Source organism: Silene latifolia, chromosome 8, assembly GCF_048544455.1.
Source record: "Silene latifolia isolate original U9 population chromosome 8, ASM4854445v1, whole genome shotgun sequence".
Taxonomy (NCBI): domain Eukaryota; kingdom Viridiplantae; phylum Streptophyta; class Magnoliopsida; order Caryophyllales; family Caryophyllaceae; genus Silene; species Silene latifolia.
The window spans coordinates 91,089,641-91,111,613 of NC_133533.1; the positions used below are offsets into that span (position 1 = coordinate 91,089,641).

General features: G+C 39.6%; 1 non-coding gene across 1 annotated transcript; it reads right to left on the reverse strand.

Moving 5' to 3' along the window:
- Window positions 1-921: 921 nt before the first annotated feature.
- LOC141597790 (small nucleolar RNA R71) lies at window positions 922-1,028 on the reverse strand. The gene has a single exon (XR_012523005.1). It is a non-coding gene; the product is annotated as a small nucleolar RNA R71 (small nucleolar RNA).
- Window positions 1,029-21,973: the final 20,945 nt, after the last annotated feature.

A 21,973-nucleotide genomic window follows, 5' to 3' on the forward strand; every position in this document is an offset into this window, starting at 1 on the left:
TCTTTATTTGATCTATCCTTTATCTTTAGCTTGTTCTCATCTAGTCTAGTTTATAGTCTTTAAATTTGTTAGTTTTAGTGCTAGTTTGTTACCACCCTCTTTGTTATTTTTTGACTTAGCTAAACCGGTGAATTAAAACGATTAGTACTCCACCTACTCCTTGTGGGATCGACCCTTTAAAGTGTACAACGATAAAATCGTGCACTTGCGAGGTTTAACTTGAGACCATCAAGTTTTTGGCGCCGTTGCCGGGGAGTACGGCTTGATATTAATCGTTTTTGTTCTAGTTTAGACTAAGTCCTTTGTTACTAATCCTTTATTTCAAGTGCTTAGGTCTTTTGCATGAGTAGGCGACGAAGACGAGGTCAACCAACATATCCACTTGATCGCGAAATTGAAGCCACGGCAAGAAGACTTAATTCATTAAGAAGAAGGGGTTTACTTGATACACCACCAATTGATACACCACCCATTGAAGAAGTTAATCACCAAGAAGCTACCGAAGTGTTTGAAAATCCTTTTGGGGTTTTAGAAGAAGAACCTAACACCATGGGTGATCCGGTTCCGATAAGAGAGACTATGGCTCCTAAGCACATAGTCAATCCAAGCATCCAAAGGCCAAGAATTCAAGCTAACAACTTTGAGATCAAAAATGTCTTGCTCAACCTTGTTAAAGACAACCAATTTGGAGGAAGTCCCTTGGAGAACCCAAACGATCATCTAAATGAGTTCCTTGAAAATTGTGATATGTACAAGTCAAATGGGGTCTCCGATGACGCGGTTCGCCTTAGGTTGTTCCCCCGTTCTCTTAGGGGTTCGGCCAAGGATTGGTTGAAGAATTGTGACCCGGATTCCTTCAAGACAAGGGATGAGTTGGCGTCGGCATTTTTGAACAAGTATTTCCCACCCTCAAGAACGGCCAAAGTCAAGAGTGAACTACAAAGCTTTACTCAAGAAGAGGATGAGACCTTATATGAGGCATGGGAACGGTATAAGAAGCTTCAACGGTTATGCCCTCACCATGGCATTTCCGAAGCCGAGCTAGTGAACAATTTTTACAAAGGGTTGACTCAATACCTTAGGCTTTCATTGGATGCGGGATCGGGAAAAGGTGCCTTGGACATTTTGGGGCATAAAGCGGCAAAAGAGCTCATTGAGGAGATGGCCTCAAGAACTATGGAATGGGGAAGTGATAGGCAATCAAGAAAAGGCAAGAACAAGGATTCTAATTCGGTTTTGAATGTGGAGGTTAAAGGAATGCTAGATGAACTCACCCAACAAGTTGCTTTGCTAAATTCAAAACCTAAAGGCTCCGACATGAGGCAAGTCTTGTCTTGTGAGTTGTGTGGTGAACAAGGGCACACTCCCATTGGGTGTCCCTTGATTGCACCCCTCCAAGAGGAATGCTATGAGCAAGCAAATGGAATTTGGGAGTCCACTAGTGCAAGGCAAGGGTTCAACAATAATAACAAAAACCAATTTGTCAACGGAAAAAGAAATCACCCTTTCTTGTCTTATGCTTCACAAAACATTCAAAATCCAACCACTTCCCAACCTCAACAACAACAAAGGTTCAATCAAAACTCTCAATTCCAAAGACAAATTCCAGCCGGTTTCCAAGGGAAACAATTCATCACCCAAAACCAACAACCATTTGGGGGTTTCAAGGGGCAAAATTTCAATCAACAACAAAACCAAAGTTTCCAACCACAAAACCAAAACTTCCAAACCCCTCAAAAACCATCTTGGGAGCAAGCTTTTGAACAATTGGTTATTGCAAATCAAAAATCCGACTCAAAGCTTGATAACCACATTGCCGCACAAAACCGGGTAAATGATGAAATCCGAGCATCCCAAAAGGCTACGGAAACTCATGTAGCCCAAATTTCTCAACAATTGGGGCAATTGGCTCAAAATCCGGGGAAGTTTCCGGGTAATACGGTTAACCCAAGGGAAGTGAATGCGGTATTTTTGAGGAGTAAAACAATTGGAGGAGGTTGAGAAATCTCCTAAGTGGAAGAGGAAGAGGGTGTCTAGTGAAGTAGTGAAAGAGCACCCGGTTGAAGTTGTGCAAGAAGATGAGATTATGGTGGAGAAGTCTAAGGAGGTGGAGATGGTTGACCCTCCAAAGCAAGATGAGCCTATTGCAACTAAGGCCAAAGAATGTACTCCACCACCAAGGGAGTATGTAGCACCGGTACCCTTTCCACAAAGGCTTGCAAGGCCTAGGATTGAAAAGAAATATGAGAAGTTTGTTGAGATCTTGAAGGGAATGAATGTAACTATTCCTTTCCTTGATATGATTACCGAGATTCCATCTTATGGCAAGTTTCTTAAGGAAATTTTCACTTTGAAGAAGAAGAATGGAGAGGTGCAAACCATCAACCTCTCTAAGGAATGTAGTGCTATTCTTACTCACACCAACAAGCTCCCAAACAAGCTAGAAGATCCGGGTAGCTTCTCTATCCCTTGTTCTATCCAAGGGGTGGCTATTAAAAGAGCATTGTGTGACTTGGGGGCTAGTGTGAGCCTCATGCCACTTTCAATATTCAAGAGGCTTGATTTGGGAGATTTGAAACCTACTAGAGTTTCGCTTCAATTTGCCGATCGGTCGGTTAAATTTCCCATTGGTGTGATTGAAGATGTAACCTTGGTTGTTGGGAAGCTTGTCATACCATGTGATTTCTTTGTTATGGATATGCCCGAGGATTACAATGTGCCTATTATTTTGGGGCGACCTTGTCTTGCCACCGGTGGGGCTATGATCGATGTGAAGAGTGGCAAGCTATCTTTGCAAGTGGGTGAAGATAGAGTGGAATTTGAACTCCACAAGTCCATGGAGGCTCCATCTCTAGGTGACACTTGTTGCATTGTAGACATTCTTGAGAATCCCATGGAGGAGCATGACCCAAAAGCTTCCTCTATGGATCCTTTGGAAACTTGTCTAGTTAGTGGGTATGAGATCGATGACAAAGATATTGAGACTCTTGCATATGTATGGATGTTGGATTCGGCTCCAATTCATGAACAAGCTCCCAAATTTGAAGTGTTGGAAGTCGATAAGAAGGAGGAGAGTTCCACGCCTCCTCCTACGGTTGAACTTAAACCTCTTCCTTCTTCTTTGAAGTATGAATTTCTAGGTGACAATTCCACTTTTCCCGTCATCATCAATAGTGCACTTGATGACACCCAAACCTCAAGACTAATTTCTTTGCTCAAAAGGTTCAAGGGTGTCCTTGGGTACACTATTGGTGACCTCAAGGGGATTAGCCCCTCTTTGTGCACTCACAAAATTTTACTTGAAAATGAGGACGCATCCTCAATAGAGGCACAAAGAAGGCTTAATCCCATCATGAAAGAGGTTGTAAGGAAAGAGGTCCTTAAGCTACTTGACGCGGGCATTATCTATCCTATTTCGGATAGTAGGTGGGTAAGCCCGGTTCACGTAGTTCCCAAAAAAGGAGGGATGACGGTAGTGCGAAATGACAAGAATGAATTGATTCCTACAAGGACGGTAACCGGGTGGAGAATGTGCGTGGACTATAGGAAGTTGAACAAATCCACCCGGAAGGATCACTTTCCCTTACCGTTCATGGATCAAATGCTAGAAAGATTAGCTCAACACAACTATTTTTGCTTCTTGGATGGCTATTCGGGATTTTTCCAAATCCCCATCCATCCAAGTGACCAAGAAAAGACCACCTTTACTTGTCCATTTGGCACCTATGCATATAGGAGGATGCCATTTGGGCTATGCAATGCTCCCTCTACCTTTCAAAGAGCTATGATGTCAATTTTCTCCGACTTCATTGAACAAGAAATGGAAGTTTTCATGGATGATTTCTCGGTTGTTGGGAAAAGTTTTGAAAGTTGTTTAATGAATTTGGAGAAAGTTTTGAGCAAGTGTCAAGAGTCTAACCTTGTGCTTAATTGGGAGAAGTGCCATTTCATGGTACAAGAAGGTGTTGTGTTGGGACACATAGTGTCCAATCGTGGAATAGAAGTTGATAAGGCTAAGATCGAGGTCATAGCTAGTCTCCCACCTCCCACCAATGTTAAGGGGGTGAGAAGTTTCCTTGGACATGCGGGTTTTTATCGCCGCTTCATCAAGGACTTCTCTAAGATTGCGAGACCTTTGACCGAGTTGTTAGCCAAAGATACTCCTTTCGTATTCTCTAACCGGTGTCTTGATGCTTTTAATAGGTTGAAGGAAGCCTTGACAAGTGCTCCAATTATACAACCTCCGGATTGGAGCTTGCCGTTTGAGTTAATGTGTGATGCGAGCGATCATGCCTTGGGCGCGGTTCTAGGCCAAAGGAAGGATGGAAAGGTGCATGCAATTCATTATGCAAGCAAAACTCTTGATGATGCTCAAACAAATTACTCAACAACGGAAAAGGAGCTCTTGGCCGTGGTATTTGCTATGGAGAAGTTTCGGACCTACTTGGTGGGAGCTAAGGTTATCGTGTTCACCGATCATGTTGCTTTGAGACACTTGCTCATCAAGAAGGAGTCCAAGCCTCGGTTGATTAGGTGGATATTACTTCTCCAAGAATTTGACATGGGGATTAGAGATAAGAAAGGAGTTGAAAATGTGGTGGCCGACCATCTATCCCGGCTAATCAACCTCGATGTTGACAATGGGCTCCCTATCAATGATTATTTGCCCGATGACCACTTGTTGTCTCTAAGCTTGGGTGAAGCACTGTGGTATGCGGATATTGTCAATTATTTGGTCTCCGGGATAATCCCTCATGATTATGACTACCACAAGAAGAAGAAGTTCTTTCATGATGTGAAGCACTATTATTGGGATGATCCATGTTTGTATAAGTCTTGTGCCGATGGGATGATAAGAAGGTGTGTTCCAAGAGAGGAAGCTACCTCCATAATGAGCCATTGCCATGACTTACCTTGCGGTGGCCATGCAAGTTCCAAGAAAACAGTCGCTAAAGTACTTCAATGCGGTTTCTTTTGGCCGACTCTTTTTCGGGACGTTGCCTTTTATGTTAAGGGATGCGATAAATGCCAAAGGAGCGGAAATATCACAAGGAAACATGAAATGCCGATGAATTTCATGCTTGAGGTTGAGCTTTTTGATGTGTGGGGGATAGACTATCAAGGTCCCTTTCCATCATCGTTCGGAAATGAGTACATACTTGTGGCGGTCGACTATGTGAGCAAATGGGTTGAGGCGATCCCAACCAAGACTTGTGATGCTAAGGAAGTGATCAAGCTACTTCAAAAGATCATTTTTCCAAGGTTTGGGGTCCCGAGAGTCCTCATTAGCGATCGTGGTACGCATTTCGGAGAAAGAGCATTGGAAGCTTTGTTGAAAAAGTATGGTGTGCAACAAAGGAAGAGTCTTGCCTACCATCCTCAAGCTAATGGGCAAGCCGATATTTCCAACCGCGAGTTGAAGACTATACTTGAGAGAACCGTGAACAAGTCAAGAAAGGATTGGTCCTTGAAGATTGATGGTGCTTTGTGGGCTTACCGGACGGCCTTCAAAACACCGATCGGTACCTCACCATTCCGATTGGTGTATGGCAAGGCTTGTCATTTGCCGGTTGAACTTGAACACAAGGCATATTGGGCCATCAAGCATCTCAACTACGACTTGAAAACGGCCGGTGAGAAGAGACTTCTTGACTTAAAAGAATTGGAAGAATTTAGGCTAGAAGCCTATGAGAATGCTAAGTTGTACAAAGAAAGGACAAAAAGATTTCATGACAAGTGCATAATTAGAAGAGAGTTCAAGGAGGGTGAATTAGTTCTTCTATATGATACCCGTTTGAAGTTCTTTTCCGGAAAATTGAGGTCGAAGTGGACCGGACCCTTCACCGTTGTCCGATCTTTCCCTCATGGGGCGGTTGAAATAAGCCAAGGAGATCGAACTTTTAAAGTGAACGGTCAAAGATTAAAGCACTATCACGTTGGCAATCCCGTCCAAAAGGAAATGAAGATCCTTGAAACCTTTCTAGTGAATTAAGACTTTTTCGTCCTTAACATGAAAATTGTTGGCTTGTTTACTTGGTCGAGCCTACGACATAAAACAAGGGCGCTGCATGGGAGGCAACCCATGGAATTTGTATATAGCTTGTATGATAGTTGGGTGATCTTCTTTTCATCCACTTTTAAAAGTCTGACGGAGGGAAGGAGGGACGGCGGCCGGTCGGCGTACCGGCGCCGAGGCGTTCAGAATTTTGGAAATCGAAAAATTTAAAAATGAAGCAAGGATGACCGAGGGCCGGCCGACCGGCGGCCGGTCGGCTGACCGGCGCCGAGACATAGTGTTTTTGACACTCAAAATTGATTTTTGAAAAAAATACTGCATGACCGAGGGCCGGCTCACCAAGCCGACCCAACTCCTCACACCCTTTCTCCGCGGCCTTTATATTCTTTCACCCACCCAAATTCTCACCACTCTCTAAAAATCACTCTCTCTCTCTACATTCCCTCAACACAAAATCCTCTCTAATCCCCCACTCAACCCACACACCATTACTCTACCTTCCCAACTACCTTGAAGATGGCATCCAAAAGGACAAGGGCGGACACGGCTAGGGGTTAGGGCCATTGAGGAGTCGGCTCAATTCGGGGTTGCTCAAGTGACGGATTCTTCGCCGGATCCCGACTTCCCTAATCTTGTCTTCGCATCCGGGGCTAAAAAATGTAAGTTCCTCTTATTCAAAAATCGTCCCATTCATGCTACTAAATTCATTTGTAGCCAAACTATGAAGGATTTAGGGATAGATACCGATGCCAAGAAATTATTTAGGGGGGTTGGAATGGGATTCTTGTATACCCTTAAACGATTGACTTACCCTTGCCTTACTTGGGAATTCTTGAGCTCGCTTCAAGTGGATAAAAGGAGAAGTACTGGGGAAATTGTTGAAATTAGGTTCCGTCTTATGAACCGCAACCATACTATGACCTTCAAGAGGTTTGGGAAAGCTTTTGGTTTGAATTACATGGACTCTTATAGAGAACCCGCCGACTTTCATTACTCTAGGGTTTGGGAGGCTATTTCGGTAAGCCCGATCCTCGGTTGGGAAAAGGAGTGCCAACTCTATTCATTTTCCTAGCTATAAGGGTTTGGCATCGATTTATGGGTTGGACTATCTTTGCTAGAAGTGAACCGTGGTCCGTGAGGACCGATGAACTAAATATCCTTGGCTCTTACCTTTTCCAAAAGCCCAAGCCGTTTCAAATTAACATTGCTCACCACTTTGTGCTCCACCTTCGGAAATTGGCTAATTTCCCGGATCAAAGTGTGGGGATTTTTGTGGGCGGGATGATCACCCAATTGGCCAAGGATATTGGTGGGTTTGATGAGTCTTTGTACAACCCGGTTCAAGAGCCTAATGTCTTATCAAAATTCTACTTGACCCACTCTTTGGAATGGTTCAAAGTTGACCCCGCCGATAATCGTGAATATTGGCAAATCGATGACAAGGATTCAATTGTCCTTCCAAACACTAAGGAAACAACTATCAAGCAAGACCAAACTAGTTACCTCCTCACGGTACATGAGCGTGACCACACCGGAGGTGCCCGGCAAACACTTTCTCGGCGAGAACGCCATGGCCCGACCTCGGAATCCCACCCATCCACTTTTACCTCTTTGCCGCAACAATTTGACACTCACTCTATGCCTTCCACGTCTCAACAACCGAACTATCAATACCCTCCCCTTGACCCAACTTTGGTAGGGTACTTTGACAACTTAAACTTGGCGTTGGGTGAAATGAAGAGTGAAATGAATACTCGGTTTGACGCGGTGAACCAAAGGCTTGACCATATCTACTATAACCAAGGAGTAGGGAACTACCCTATTTATGATGATTATGCCCGACGCGGGTTTGTCACGAGGGATGGGCCGCACCCGGATTACTTCCAATGGCCCACCCACGGATACACCGCGCCGACTATTCGTGGAGGGTTCCACATGCAGTCGGATTACTTCGGTAACCCGGCCTTTCCTACTCCCGTGGTTCATCAAGAGAGTGGTGAGTGGTTTAGTGGAGTGGCTCCTACATTTCATGGTGACGTGGGGGCGTCGGGGTCCGGAGGAGGGTGGAATTTGAGTACCGATGATGATGTTATTCGTGACGCGGGCGATGATGATTTCAATTTGGATAATGATATTGATTTTGAGAATTGAGTTGGTGAAGTGGAGAGGGTACTTCCAAATGCGAGCTCTTGGCAATGGTGGCTTCCTATGCATCTCGTTCCTTGACTCTTTGTTAGTATTTCATCTCTCCATTTCTTGAAGATTTGTATTATTTTGTTGGTTGGAAGAGTAGAGTGGCTCTTGGTACTACCTAGCCTTGCCCCATCATAAGGCTTTTGCTCCCATTTGAAAATCCAAAACCTTCGGTATGCTCCCCATATTCAATCCAAATTCTCTTACTCATGTTTACCTTCTAGCATGCATTTAGTTAGAAATTCATATAATTGCATTCATATAGGATTGCATTAGATTTCAAATTTGTAATATATTGTCACATATAGCTTGCATTGTATTTCAATATAGCATATAGAATAGATCACGCATTGCATTCTTAATTAAAAACCACTAAAAATTTGAAAAAACAAAAAATCACCAAAAACACGTATTTTATTTTCGAATTTCCTCCACACATTTATTTCCATAGGAAACATGTAAATAAATAAGTGTGGGGAGGAAATTCCACCAATAAAAAAAAAAAAATACAAAAACATGTTATTTCTTTTCAACTATTCAAAAATCCAAAAACAAGTTCTTTTAATTTTCCAACTTGCCCTCCCATGTAAATGAATAAGTGTGGGGAGGGCCTAAAAAAAACAACAACCAAAAACATGCATTTTAATTTTTCAAAAACAAAAATCCCAAAAATATGTTATTTTACTTTTGAAAAATCCAAAATTCAAAAATACGTTCCTTTCTTTTTCTCTTCACTCCCTATGCTTTTGTCCATTGAGTACAATGTACATTTCAAGTGTGGGGAGGGAAATATCCACTTTGTGAATATTGTTTATATTTGTTCATATCATTATACACTTGTAAATTTAAGAAAAAGCAAGAAAATGCCAAAAAAATTGAAAAATTTCTGAAAAATACAAAAATATTGCATTGTATATATATGTTTGGCTAACCTTTAGCATGGACATCGACCATTTGAGGCAAGAAGGAGCTAGAAGTCGCTTGGTAAACTCGTTCTAATATCTTACTCCTTTACCGTTCTTTCTTTTTGTATCTCGTATATTTGAAGGAGAATGGGAATTTTGTTGCCTTGGGTGTCTCCTTGGGAGACCATTTGGATTGTTGGTGTTGATGTGTTGCTAGGATTAGTTCAAGTTGTTGCATGTTTTCCTTATGTTCATTTCCATATTTCGCATGCATTTGTCCGTGTATATACATGTTTTTCAAATTTGAAATCTTGCATCCGTTTGTAAATAAATGTTTTGCATGAACATGGTCTAGGAAGGGAACCAAGTGCCCCCATGATGAGCTATTGTGCCCAATTGTGCCTTCCCCCTTCCCGTGACTCGCACCCGTGACCTCTTAGTTAGCCTAGGGAAGCGGGCTTGACCAATGAGTTTAGACCGATCTTGTGAGACCTAGGACCGTAGACTAGACCTAAGGCTCGACTTAGCTACTCAAAGGTAAAGGTAGAGCCTCCTAGGGTGGGCACATTCATACCCCGCCCTCATTTAGGTTTGAGAGTAGGCCTCCTCGTAAGGCGTGTCACATCTAGACGCACAAGTGTGTCATTGCGTCCTTAGACTATGAAATTGCATTACGTTTTTGTGCACATGATATGAAGCGAAAATCAGTTTTTATGAGCCTCACATAGCCAAATAGCCTTGTTTTCTCCCCTACATCGTTTCCCTTTTTGATTCACCCCCTTTGAGCTTAGCCTTTTCATTTGGCAAACCCACATAAATAGCTACATTCCCATAACCACCCTTCCTTAATCAAGAATTGGTCGGTTTTTGTAGTTGTGTTGTAGGAAGTGATTTGGGTCGTGACTGTGGATGGCTTGCACGTCCACTTGGGTCGGATTTCGATGTGAATTTGGTTTTGTATATAAATAAGAGGTTTTGAAAAAGAAATGAAAAACAAAATAGAAAAGTGAAAAAGTCATGAAAAATCGAAAAAATGAGTTACTTGTGTTGTATATATGTTGTCAAGAAAAGAAAGAGGCAAGCAACACCCCTCCTCATCATTAAACGGGGTAGAAAAAGCCGTTGCTAAATAAAAGGGCAAATTGATGTTTTTCCAAAAATGAGTCGGGTTTACACATTTTTTGCATGGCTTGGGAAACCGAGCCTTTGTTACGGTGTAGACGTTACCATTTGTTGAAATAATAGGAGTACTTTTGAGTTTTTTCCAATTTGAGTTGGGTTTATGCAATTTTTGCATAGTATTGGTGATCCATGCTATGTTAGGGCATAGACGTGTCTCATGTGTTGCAATAAGAAATGGGATGTGTTGTGGCGATGGTTCTTGATTTGAGCTCCACATATCCAAACGGTGCTTGCACCAATCCCGTTTCGACCTTCTCCTTAGCCCCGTTACAACCCTTTGCTTCATATTGTATGCATTTTTATCTTTGTTTGCATTTCATTTGACATAGGACGGTCTTACACATTAGATTGCGGGCACATCTTCGCTAGTCGAGTTAGGAGAGTGATTTCGGATACTTTTTGTCACAAAAATCACCTTGTTCTTTCAATGAGCGACGAGTGAAAACCGTGAGGATGTCGTTGCCTAGGTCCCTTTAGTCATGGGTCTTTGGGTTGAATCTCGTGTCGGTTTAGTAATTCTCGGCGGACTTGCTTTCTTCCCCTTTCCCCGCTCTTGAATTTGTTTCTTGGGCATTGGTCACACAAGGGTTGCTTGGGCCATGCTTAGGGGGTTGGCACCTCAATTGGCACTTCTGAGACGGTACTCCCGACCAAAACCGTGTTTCATTGCTTGAAAAATCAGGCCACTTAGATGAGGAAAGTGGACCATTTTTGAGATGTATTCTATTGCTTGATCACGTGCTTTCATGATAGATGCATCGCCATTTTGTAGCAAGACCCAACTTGCCTTGCAATAGGGCACTCTTCCCTCATGGGTGTCAAATTGTGAGTTGAAGGGGCGTTGAGTGCGCTAATACTCGATCGGCTTAGTTAGTAGCTTAGTTGAGTGATGCTTATATTGTGCACCCAATCTCCGTATTTATCTTAGTAGTGCCTTGTACGTCGGTTGAGGACTTACTCGGGGACGAGTAAGGACCAAGTGTGGGGAGATTTGATGAATGAACATTCGGCCCCTTTTTACCCTTTCTTTTGCTAATCTTTTGGACTACTTAGGCACGATCTTAGGCCTTTTTCTTGCATTTTGCTCCATATTCCCGCTACTATCGATTCCGGTGCTCTATTGTAGGTAATTGAGCTAGCTAGAGGAAATTTGGGAAGAAACAAGGCACAAGAGAAAGATAGCAAAGAAGGAAGAGCAAAGAAGGAAGAGGGGGGAAAGAAGGAGGATGACCCTGAGCCGACCAGCCGGCAGCCGGCCGACCGGCGGGCCGTCACAATGGCATATTCAAGCTTCAAAAATTGAGATTCCTCGGCGCCGGATGGGCAGCCGGCCGCCGGTCGACCGGCTGGCGGTCGCTGCTACCCGTGTTTTGTCTTAATCCCCCTTTTTTGTAACCTAAGTAAGAGGACACTATAAATACTCCCCAAAAATCGTGTTTAGACACACAACCCCAGATCTGAATTTATTTCCTCTTCCAAGTTTCAAACTTTGTTAATTATTTTGTTAATCATTCCCTAATTAAGCAAGTTCTTCAATTAATTAGGGGATTGAAGTTGGGTTGTAAGAAGAAGATTGAAAGTTTATCCTTATTTATTCTATCCTAATTCCTTTCTTGCTTTAGATTGGTATTATTTCTCTCCTTATTTTGATTTGCTTACATTTCTTTTGTCCTTCAAGTTTGTTTGATTGTTATTGACAAAGTTAGCATCTTTATTGTTTAATTGTTGTTGTTTTCACCATTGTTGGACTTTTCATTGTTCATCTTTTCTTTGATTCTCTTTCCTTGGTTCATCCTTGCTAGTTGTCCTCAAAGACTTAATTTTTGAGTGGATTTGGTTAAAGATTGTGTCTTTTAGTTTGATAAACCTTGTTATTAGATTAAAATCACTTTTCCTCATAATTATTGTTGGATTCTTGCATGCTTGGTTGTAGAATTCATCTTTCATCCATGTCTATGTTTAAAGATTCTATCTTTGTTGTTTATTTAGCCTTTAGAAACATGATTAGTGAGTAGTCTCCTTCTAGGATTCGGTTTGACCCGGTATGGGTGATTTCATTAATTAATCATCATTAAGGCTAATTGTTGGGGGAAATTGGTGAGGGTAGTTTAGAGGATTTTGCATGTTTAAGGTTTGGGTTTTTGGGTAGTGTCGAATTGTGACCCTCGTCCACCAACGGAAGTTGGTTAGGTTGTAAGTTGGACACCCGAGATTTGACCTTGTAACCGACTAAGGTTGAGACCGGAAGGGAGAACCGAGGGAGGGTGCCTCTAGACTAGCGTTTGAAATCGACCTCCGGAAGGGGGAGTGAGATGACCCGGAATATGATGAGTGCTTAATGACCTTGACCATTTACTTGACCTCCTTGGGAAAATGCATGTTCTTGGGGTTGTCGGGTTTTGAGTTAGGGAGACCGGCTTTCGAACCCGGGAGGGGGGGTTAGTCGGAGTAGCTAGTGTCCTAGTGCGAGACCGGAAGGGAGGTTCTAGGCGAATTAGAGCCGTCTCCCCCTTACCTTTCTACCCCGTTTCATTAGCCGAGACGATTAATATGTGGAATTACTTATATTTGTGGGAGAACCGAGTTCTAGTCCCTCTCTTTATTTGATCTATCCTTTATCTTTAGCTTGTTCTCATCTAGTCTAGTTTATAGTCTTTAAATTTGTTAGTTTTAGTGCTAGTTTGTTACCACCCTCTTTGTTATTTTTCGACTTAGCTAAACCGGTGAATTAGAACGATTAGTACTCCACCTACTCCTTGTGGGATCGACCCTTTAAAGTGTACAACGATAAAATCGTGCACTTGCGAGGTTTAACTTGAGACCATCAGCAGGAGTGACAAATGTATTTATACAGCTTCTTTTTAGGCAAACTATAATAGTTTGATATGATAAAGACGGTGGAAGTAGTGTCTATGTAGATTGAGTGTTGCTTGTAATTAATTCCTAAGGGATAAGAACATGGCTTATTACACGGTGAATGATATGTTAGAAGAGCTATAACCCTATATTGACTCTTGTTTTTCATTAATCAATCGGGTTTTCATCTTTAGAAAGGCTGACCATAAAGACCGGTATCGGGAAGAGTCTTTCTAAAGTATCTTAAGTTTATTTAGTATATTCTTGCTGATCATTCATATTCGTTGGCTTTGTTTCAGATGGAACGGAAATCTGCGAAGTCTCAAATTCGAAATGGCATTCTTCGTTCCGAATGAGTCTTTCATACCTGGAACTAGTCCAGGTTAGTTTCTTCGTCAATGTCTGTTCTTTTTCTAGTTGCATGATTTCTGTTCATTGACTTCATTCAACTGCTCATCTGCAGCTACTTGTTGTTATTGTTTGACTTACATACCTTCTTGTTTTGATGTTCTACAAACTGGGTTTCTCAAATTTAAATTTCAGGTGAATTGGAATATGTCCTTTTGTTGCACAAGTGTATAATGATAAAGGGTGCTGATGAATCCATGGACCAAAACAACTGGGCCGCGGGATTTACTAACCGTATGACCATAATAACCTGACAAATCCACTTGCCAGCCAAATACCAATGCATGTATGTATGTTGACAGCAAGGCCCCACCTACATTCATTTTGTATTTTCTTCGTTAATATTGTACGAGAACATCAGTCATGAAGTATTCCTCTACTTATTTTTCTATCTCTAGTCCAATATCTAATTTTAACTAATTTATTAAAACTAGTTTAGATTCCGTGCGATAAATGTACGGTATATATAATTTTTTATTTTAAAATAAATTAACTATATAATAGTGTCAATAATTGTTCGTATTTCTGATTAGTATGTTTTGTATAATTTTGAGGAAAAAAAGTTGAAACTAAAATTGATTAAGAGAATTTAGTTATGTACCGAAAGTTAATCTAAAGAAAAAAAATTATACCCTAAAACAAATGATTTCAATTTATCTCAATTTTTTTTACGCGAAAACAAAATTATTGATTTACAGTTTTGTTTAATACATAGTATGGGTCAAGTCCTTCTCAAATAATAACATCAATAAAATATCGGAATTACTTTTTCACATACGAACTTTACTCTTTCACATACATTTTTTCATTAACTTTCCACATCATATGTGAAAAAGTACTTCCCTAAAATATTTAACAATCTATAGTTTTGTATAAATTTTATTAATATTTAATTAAAAAAATTATAGTTTAAAGTTTAGTGAAAACAATGTAATTTAATGAAAAGACATATTTTAATGAAATAAAATCTATATAAAACTATAAAACAAAAACCACTAAATACCTTATTAGACACGTGTCAACCTATGCTTTCTCAATTTCCCGCCTAACGAAAAGCAGCCACTCCGTATTAAAAAAAAAAAAAAAAAAAACCCTAAACAATTCCATACGTAGTTTACACACATCGTACTCTTAGCCGTCATTCTGCACCTTCTAAGTTATATCTCATTTCAAATTTCTAATTGCTCTCATGGCAATCTTTCTTTTAATAAAATTTTAAATTCTTTTCATATTGATTCCTTATTACGGAGTATTTTGTAGTTTTATGTACACGAGTTTTAATTATAGGAATTCATCACCATGAGTTCAATTACAACACCTAAATCAATAGAAGCTAAATTAGTCATACAAGAATCAAGATTGATTTCAGGTATGTAATTTGATTGTTGCATATTTGGGTTTTCCAATGCACAAATTCTCATTATAGACGGACCATATCCGTCTATAATGAAAGACGGGTCAAATACAATACCACTTTCCTAATATGACAAACAACAAGTGGGGTGGTGGGTGCAAAAAATGCCACCACTTTCATTGTATTTGATCCGTCTACAGCAATAGACGGATATACCCGTCTATAGCAAGACTAATTGTTTCCAATGAAGTTCATTGGATATTTTCTTAATGAAGTTCATTGGATATTTGATTGTTGCATGTTTGGGTTTTCCAATGAATTTCATTGGATATTTTCTTAATACATAAAACAACCTTAATACTGGAATTTCATTGAAAATATTTGCAGGTTATTTTTCTTGATGAGCCTAATAATCAGGTCGGGACGAATCATCAAGATTTCAACTTTCTCTTACCGGTTGACATTAAATTTACTTACTCTTCTACTAAAAAATTGTATTTAGTTTTTTTTGAATCATGCATTTCAGCATATGAGATTGGTCTATGCATATGAGATACTGATGAACTGCTTCTGAGAAAATGAACCGATTTTCTATTAAAGAATCCTATTTTATCAAGTCGATTGTTTAGCTTTTAAGTTTGATTTTTATGATAATCTAATTATCTACTACCTTTATCCCGATTAGTTAGTTAACATTTGTCTTTTAAGCTGTCATTATTATAATTATACGATCCGAGAAAAGTATGAAACTTTTTCCATGATAATTTTATTTTGATATGAATGGGTTGATTTGTGCGCAAGTATATTAAATCCGAAATTATAAAGAGTAATTCATTTGAAACCTACCATTTGTTCATCACAAATTCTTCATCACAAATTCATATTTAATGCATGTGTATCTATTTTAAGGTTAAGACGGGTTCAATAGTACGGATAACACAAAAGCAAATACATAATGAAAAAACAATCACTATAACAATCAGACCATTATCAAGTCTACTGGTGAGAATGCAGTCAATAACAATCAGTGTACCTCAGCAAGAGCACTACTAATTATTGACTCGCCAGAAGGGTGAAGGGTGACAAAGAGTGTCACCCTGTGACTTTGTTTTGTTTGAAGTCGGTCAGAGTACCACTGTTCTTTTACGACAGCGAAATTGCTTCGGTAAGCTGTAAGCATGCTGAAGTCAAATGGTGAAATGTGTAATATATGCCTTCTCAATTTTAGATGTTCTTTGAAAACTTTTTTTTTAACGCACTATAAGCATTATACGAGACAAGAGTTTAGCTATGCAAATATTATTTATGTTATTCTCCCTTCGTCCCCGTCATTTACCTTTAAATTGTTTTTGGCACAAAGCTTAAGGAAAGGTCGGGGAGAAGACTATTTACGGGTAGTGTTATTAGATTATAAGTGGACAATAATGAAATTGTAAGATCAAATAACCCTTTAGAGACATGCCTAACATAGAAGTGTAAACAAATAAATGATACATGTATCCTACATGAAAACGGTAAACAAAAAATGGTAAACAAATGACCAATGACGGGGTGGAGGGAGTATTATTGAATGTTATCAATATTTTACGTGCTCCTTGCTTAAGATGTTGAGTACTCAAACTAATACTCCCTCCTATTCCGAATAACTCTCCCCATCGGAGGGTGGCACGAAAATTAAAGGTGTTTGAATTAAATAAGCTAAAGTATTGTGGTAGAATGAGGTAACTGGAGAGAGGAACGGTATTGTGAGGTATTATTGTGGGATGAGGTGATTAAAATAAGTATTATTGTGGGGTGACTGGTGAGGTGATTAAAATAAAATAAGGTATGGTATTGTGGGGTGAGCTGATTAAAATAAGTATAAAATTTTATTAAAAAAGGAAATGGGAGAGTATTGTAAATAGATGAATAAGGAGAGGGTCGGGAGAGAGTTATTTAGAATAGGATAGAGTAAAAGATTAAAAGATTATCTATAGTTTATTTTATGAGGTTTGGAGAATGATACATAAAGTGGAGTACTACTCTTCACATTTACAACTTTATGATATTAGTTAACGACATTAATATTTTACGAGTATTATATAATTTTCTTTCCAATTTTTCTTTTCTCTAACCCGTGCAACTTTGCACGGGTTCTAAACTAGTATAATATATAAGTAGATTCCAAATTCGAACGCCATGTCGGTCTGTCACTCCGGTTTCGAGTTATTTCCGAGTCTAAATTAAGAAACCGAGCTTGACCCATAACCTAATTCGAACACCAATTAAATAAAACATCACTTGAATGTTTATTATTATAGCACTATATCTAAATTACTTTAAAATAATCGACTCCAAAACAACCCGGACTTGGAGTGATCAGACGGACCGGCCTGACCGGAATTCTTGTTAATTCGAAAGTGACTCGTACCGAACTTATTCGATCTAACCCGATCGGATTGACCCCTCTACAACGTTTACTTATAACTTTATAAGAGGTATTAGCGTGAAATAAAAAATGTATTATTCGTTATATGTACACATAGTCTAAACTAGTTTTAATAAATTAGTTAAAATTAGATATTGGATTAGAGATAGAAAAATAAGTAGAAGAGTACTTCATGGCTGATATTCACGTACAAATGTACAATATTAACGAAGGAAATACGAAGGAAAGTAGGTGGGGCCTTGGTGTCAGCATACATGCATTGGTATTTGACTGGCAAATGGATTTGTCAGGGTATAATGGTCATACGGTTAGTAAATCCCGCGACCCAGTTGTTTTGGTCCGTGAATTCATCAGCACCCAATGATAAAAAGTAGGGATCCTGGCGATGGAAATCGTTGCATTATTAAATTTTTAGTTTGTTTGGTAGGTGAAGGGAACTGAATAGCTCATTCTAGTTATTTTAATTATAAATCTTGAATTCTTGATGCGTATAAGTATTAGGCTAGCAATACTAAAGCCATTTTTACTTCAATTGAAACCAGAAATGGCTATTGTAGCTCACAACTTCATATGAATTTGTTTTTAGTAAATCCCTCTCTATATTTGGATTCACTGCATTTCCCGAAATTTCCCCCATGTATTTGCAGAAAGCTAGTGAATCCAATCAAATGGAGGGACTCGAGGGAGTATAATTTTAGTGACAAATCAAGTCTATGATTCTGTTGTTACTGTGGGAAGTTTTTCATACTTGAGAAGTTGGCTTGCTTGTGTCTTGGTCTCATTTTTTGCTTTTGTCTGCACTCCTTTTCCATATGACCAAATCTCTTGCAATACCAAATCTCTACTGGAACCTTTTTCTTCCACTGTTGGTATTTGAAACTTATATGCCTTGAATTAGACTTGATTGGAAAAGCGTCCTTCTCTTGGATTTTCTGACATTTTCGTGAACTTTTGATCATGTACTTGCAAAGAACTCATCAACTCATTGTGGTTTATTAATTTAGTGTCCTCGGCAGCCGGTTGGGACCGTATTATGCGGATATTATGTTTGTCGATATATGTTGGAGCTTAACAAAGCAAGATATGTTAATGTCGCCCATAATGTATGTATTTTTCCTTATCATTTCAATCATTTTCATCTCTTTGTTTTATTCTTTCCGTCTTGGTAATTATTTTACGTAACAAGCTAGTATTAACTGAAGTTTTGGGTGTATGTATACAGTTCATGTTAACCGCCCTAACGACATATACGGTTGAGCAAATTGACGAGGTGCAAAATATTTGGGCTGAATTCACACTCAATTTTAAGCCGACAAGTAATGGTGGATGAAGACGATGATTACCAGTTACTTACTTATAGTTATTTTTGCACTTGGATAGGAATAAGAGATGCGGATTGAAAGATTTTTATTTATACATTTTTTTCGATATTTATACGTATACTTATTTTTGCACTTGGATAGGATTTTGTCGATTTTTGTAAGGAATTATAGTCATGAATTCAAATTAAATGAAAAAGTTTGGTTTTTGTTCCGTAATACATGCTGTGAAGTTTCTGAATTGCACGTATATATGTGGGGTAATATCCGTATAATACCCTTAAATTATAGGACTATAACGTAAATTTAATATGCAAATTATAGTCATAAACGAAATAACAATAGAAACGATAAGAAATAAAGAAACAACCTCGGGTCCTTGAGAATTTGGCCTAAGATCAGAAATCAACAGAGATTTCCTCCTAATCGAAACACCCAAGACCGTCTAAGATTATGCCCTTGTGCTAGAAGAGAATTCTCTAATTGTCTTGCAATATTGAGAGAATTTGTGTGAGTTTTTCTTAGATGAGAGATCTAGGTTTTTCAGAGGAAAGCACTCTTCAAAACCCTCAAAATTTTGCAAATGAATCATTAGGTTACAAAAGAGAGTGAGCCTCTCTTTTGTTCACTTGATTCGGCCAAACCGAGTCCAAGGGGAGGAAATGGGCTTTTCCATTTCCTCTTCATTTTAACTCGTAGTCCGACATCCAATTCGCTAAATGTATATGACGCGGTTTGATTATAAACTGTCATCGGTTATCGGATATTAGAGCATCAACTAATAATACGGATTAGTTGAATTATTAATACATGTCTGACAAAGACAATATCGTATAATTAATTTATCCAATATACATTAATCAAATATAAATCGCTTATATTTAATTTACGAATTAACCGCTTAATTGTCTCACCATTTTTATTTAATCCGTATTAAATAAAATATCTCAACATCACATTTTGACTAATTATTAGTCAAATAACTCAGACTAACTGGTTAGTCAAATTTGGCATCTACATGACTGTATTTTCATACCGTCACATCTCTCAAACGTATCCTATAGGTGTGACTTTTAGGGACCAGTTGATCACCGCCATCTGTATGACAATAACGTCAAACTTATCTAGCAAGCCAACCGTTATTGATAAACGTGGATCAACTGATTATAATACAAAAGTATACCCTTTGATCCTTTTAGAGATTTATAAGTCCTTGCACTAACTGTAAAGGACACCAGCCCCAACAAGCTCCCACTTGTCCGTACAAGTGTATGTGCAATGACGTTATCCGCACTAACTGGAGGACACAGCTCCAACAAACTCCCACTTGTCCGTACAAGTGTATGTGCGATAACCGATTCTCATATTCATTTAAAATTTCTCCCACTCAATGTAAAACAATTTGCAGATCCGGATCCGCAAAGGTCGTATTTTACAATCGATCTGGATCAAGAGTGGTTTCCCCGACTAGAGAGTAACTTAACTGATAAAACGAATCCGTATCCGAGCATGGCCATGCATTTCGATTCTGACTCCTCGAGTGGCCCTGAGAAATATCGAGTACCTGATAAAGGCTGAATATTTCCTTCAACTCGAACTCCTTCCGATCTAAGCACAGCATGAAATGACCCAGAAAAAATCTACTTGGCCCCCTGTTACGGATGACCGTGAGAAAGAAACCAAAATCACCCAAAATCGCCTTTAGTCTCAAGAGAAAATCGATAGTCAAAAGAATCGACTCTTAGGATCACCATGGAGGTCCTATCCACGACCGGCACCGAATGTTATAAAACATTTAGGACTCCACGTCGATGTCACAATTGTGTCCTACGAAATATCCGTATAAATCGCCTCCGTGATTGGTCACCAACCGGTTGACTTATGGCTCGTTGAACCCACCATCAACCAACGTCACAAAATGATTGCCAGAGTTATCAGCTCATGTGGGCAATTAAGGACTGAAAAATATAATGTTTGTTCAGTTCACTTTGTGGTGTTCAAAAATTGTCGCACAATTCCACATGAAAAACAAAATATATAAATATCAAAACGATGATGTCGTATAGAGTACAAAAGGGAATGAATCTAATCCATAAAAGAGTACTACAACTTAGGAACACGTTTAATTCCCATGGAATTAACGTGCCCTTCATGCTTATCTTGTCGTAATGGTTTAGTGAGAGGATCTGCTATGTTATCATCTGTAGCAATCTTTCCTATCACTAATTCCTTTTGCTCCACGAAATTGCGGATTAGATGAGCTTTCCGTTGTACATGTCTAGACGCGACATAGTACTCGGACTCAGTCGTAGAATCTACTGTAACACTTTGTTTGGAACTCTTTCAGCTGACCGCAGCGCCATTAAGAGTAAAAACGAATCCATATTGAGATTTCGAGTCATCTCGATCCGTTTGGAAGCTAGCATCTGCGTAACCGGTTGCGCATAGCTTTTGAGGGCCTCCATAAGTCAATGCCCAATCTTTAGTCCTCCGTAGGTACTTAAGAATGTTCTTGACAACCACCAATGTGATTCACCGGATGCTTTGTTGGAATCGACTTGTCATACTCAATGCATATGCCACGTCGGGACGTGTGCATATCATGGCATACATGATTGATCCTATAGCCGAGGCATAAGGAATCCGTGTCATGCGCTCTTTCTCTTCCGGTGTCTCTGGTGCCTGAGACTTGCTCAAATGCACCCCTGGAGCCATAGGAAGAAACCCCCTTTTGGAGTTAGTCATGCTGAATCTCTCTAGGACTTTGTCTATGTAAGACTCCTGACTGAGAGATAACATCCGACGTGATCTATCTCGATAGATACGGATGCCTAGAATTCTTTGTGCCTCACCCAGATCTTTCATCTGGAAATGGTTTTTCAACCATACTTTCACCGAAGTTAAGAGAGGTATGTCATTCCCAATCAGGAGTATGTCATCGACATACAATATTAGGAAGACAATCTTGCTCCCACTCGACTTGATATATAGACATGGTTCCTCGACCGATCGAGTAAATCCATTTTCTTTTATCACTTGGTCGAAGCGATGATTCCATCTCCTTGATGCTTGCTTAAGTCCATAAATGGAACGCTTAAGCTTGCACACTTTCTTAGGATGTTCTGGATCGATGAAACCTTCGGGTTGTACCATGTACAACTCTTCCTCCAAAAAGCCGTTTAATAAGAAAGTTTTCACGTCCATTTGCCAAATTTCATAGTCATGAAAAGCGGCAATCGCTAAGATAATCCGAATGGAACGCAGCATGACTACGGGTGCAAAAATCTCATCGTAGTGCAAACCTGGCACTTG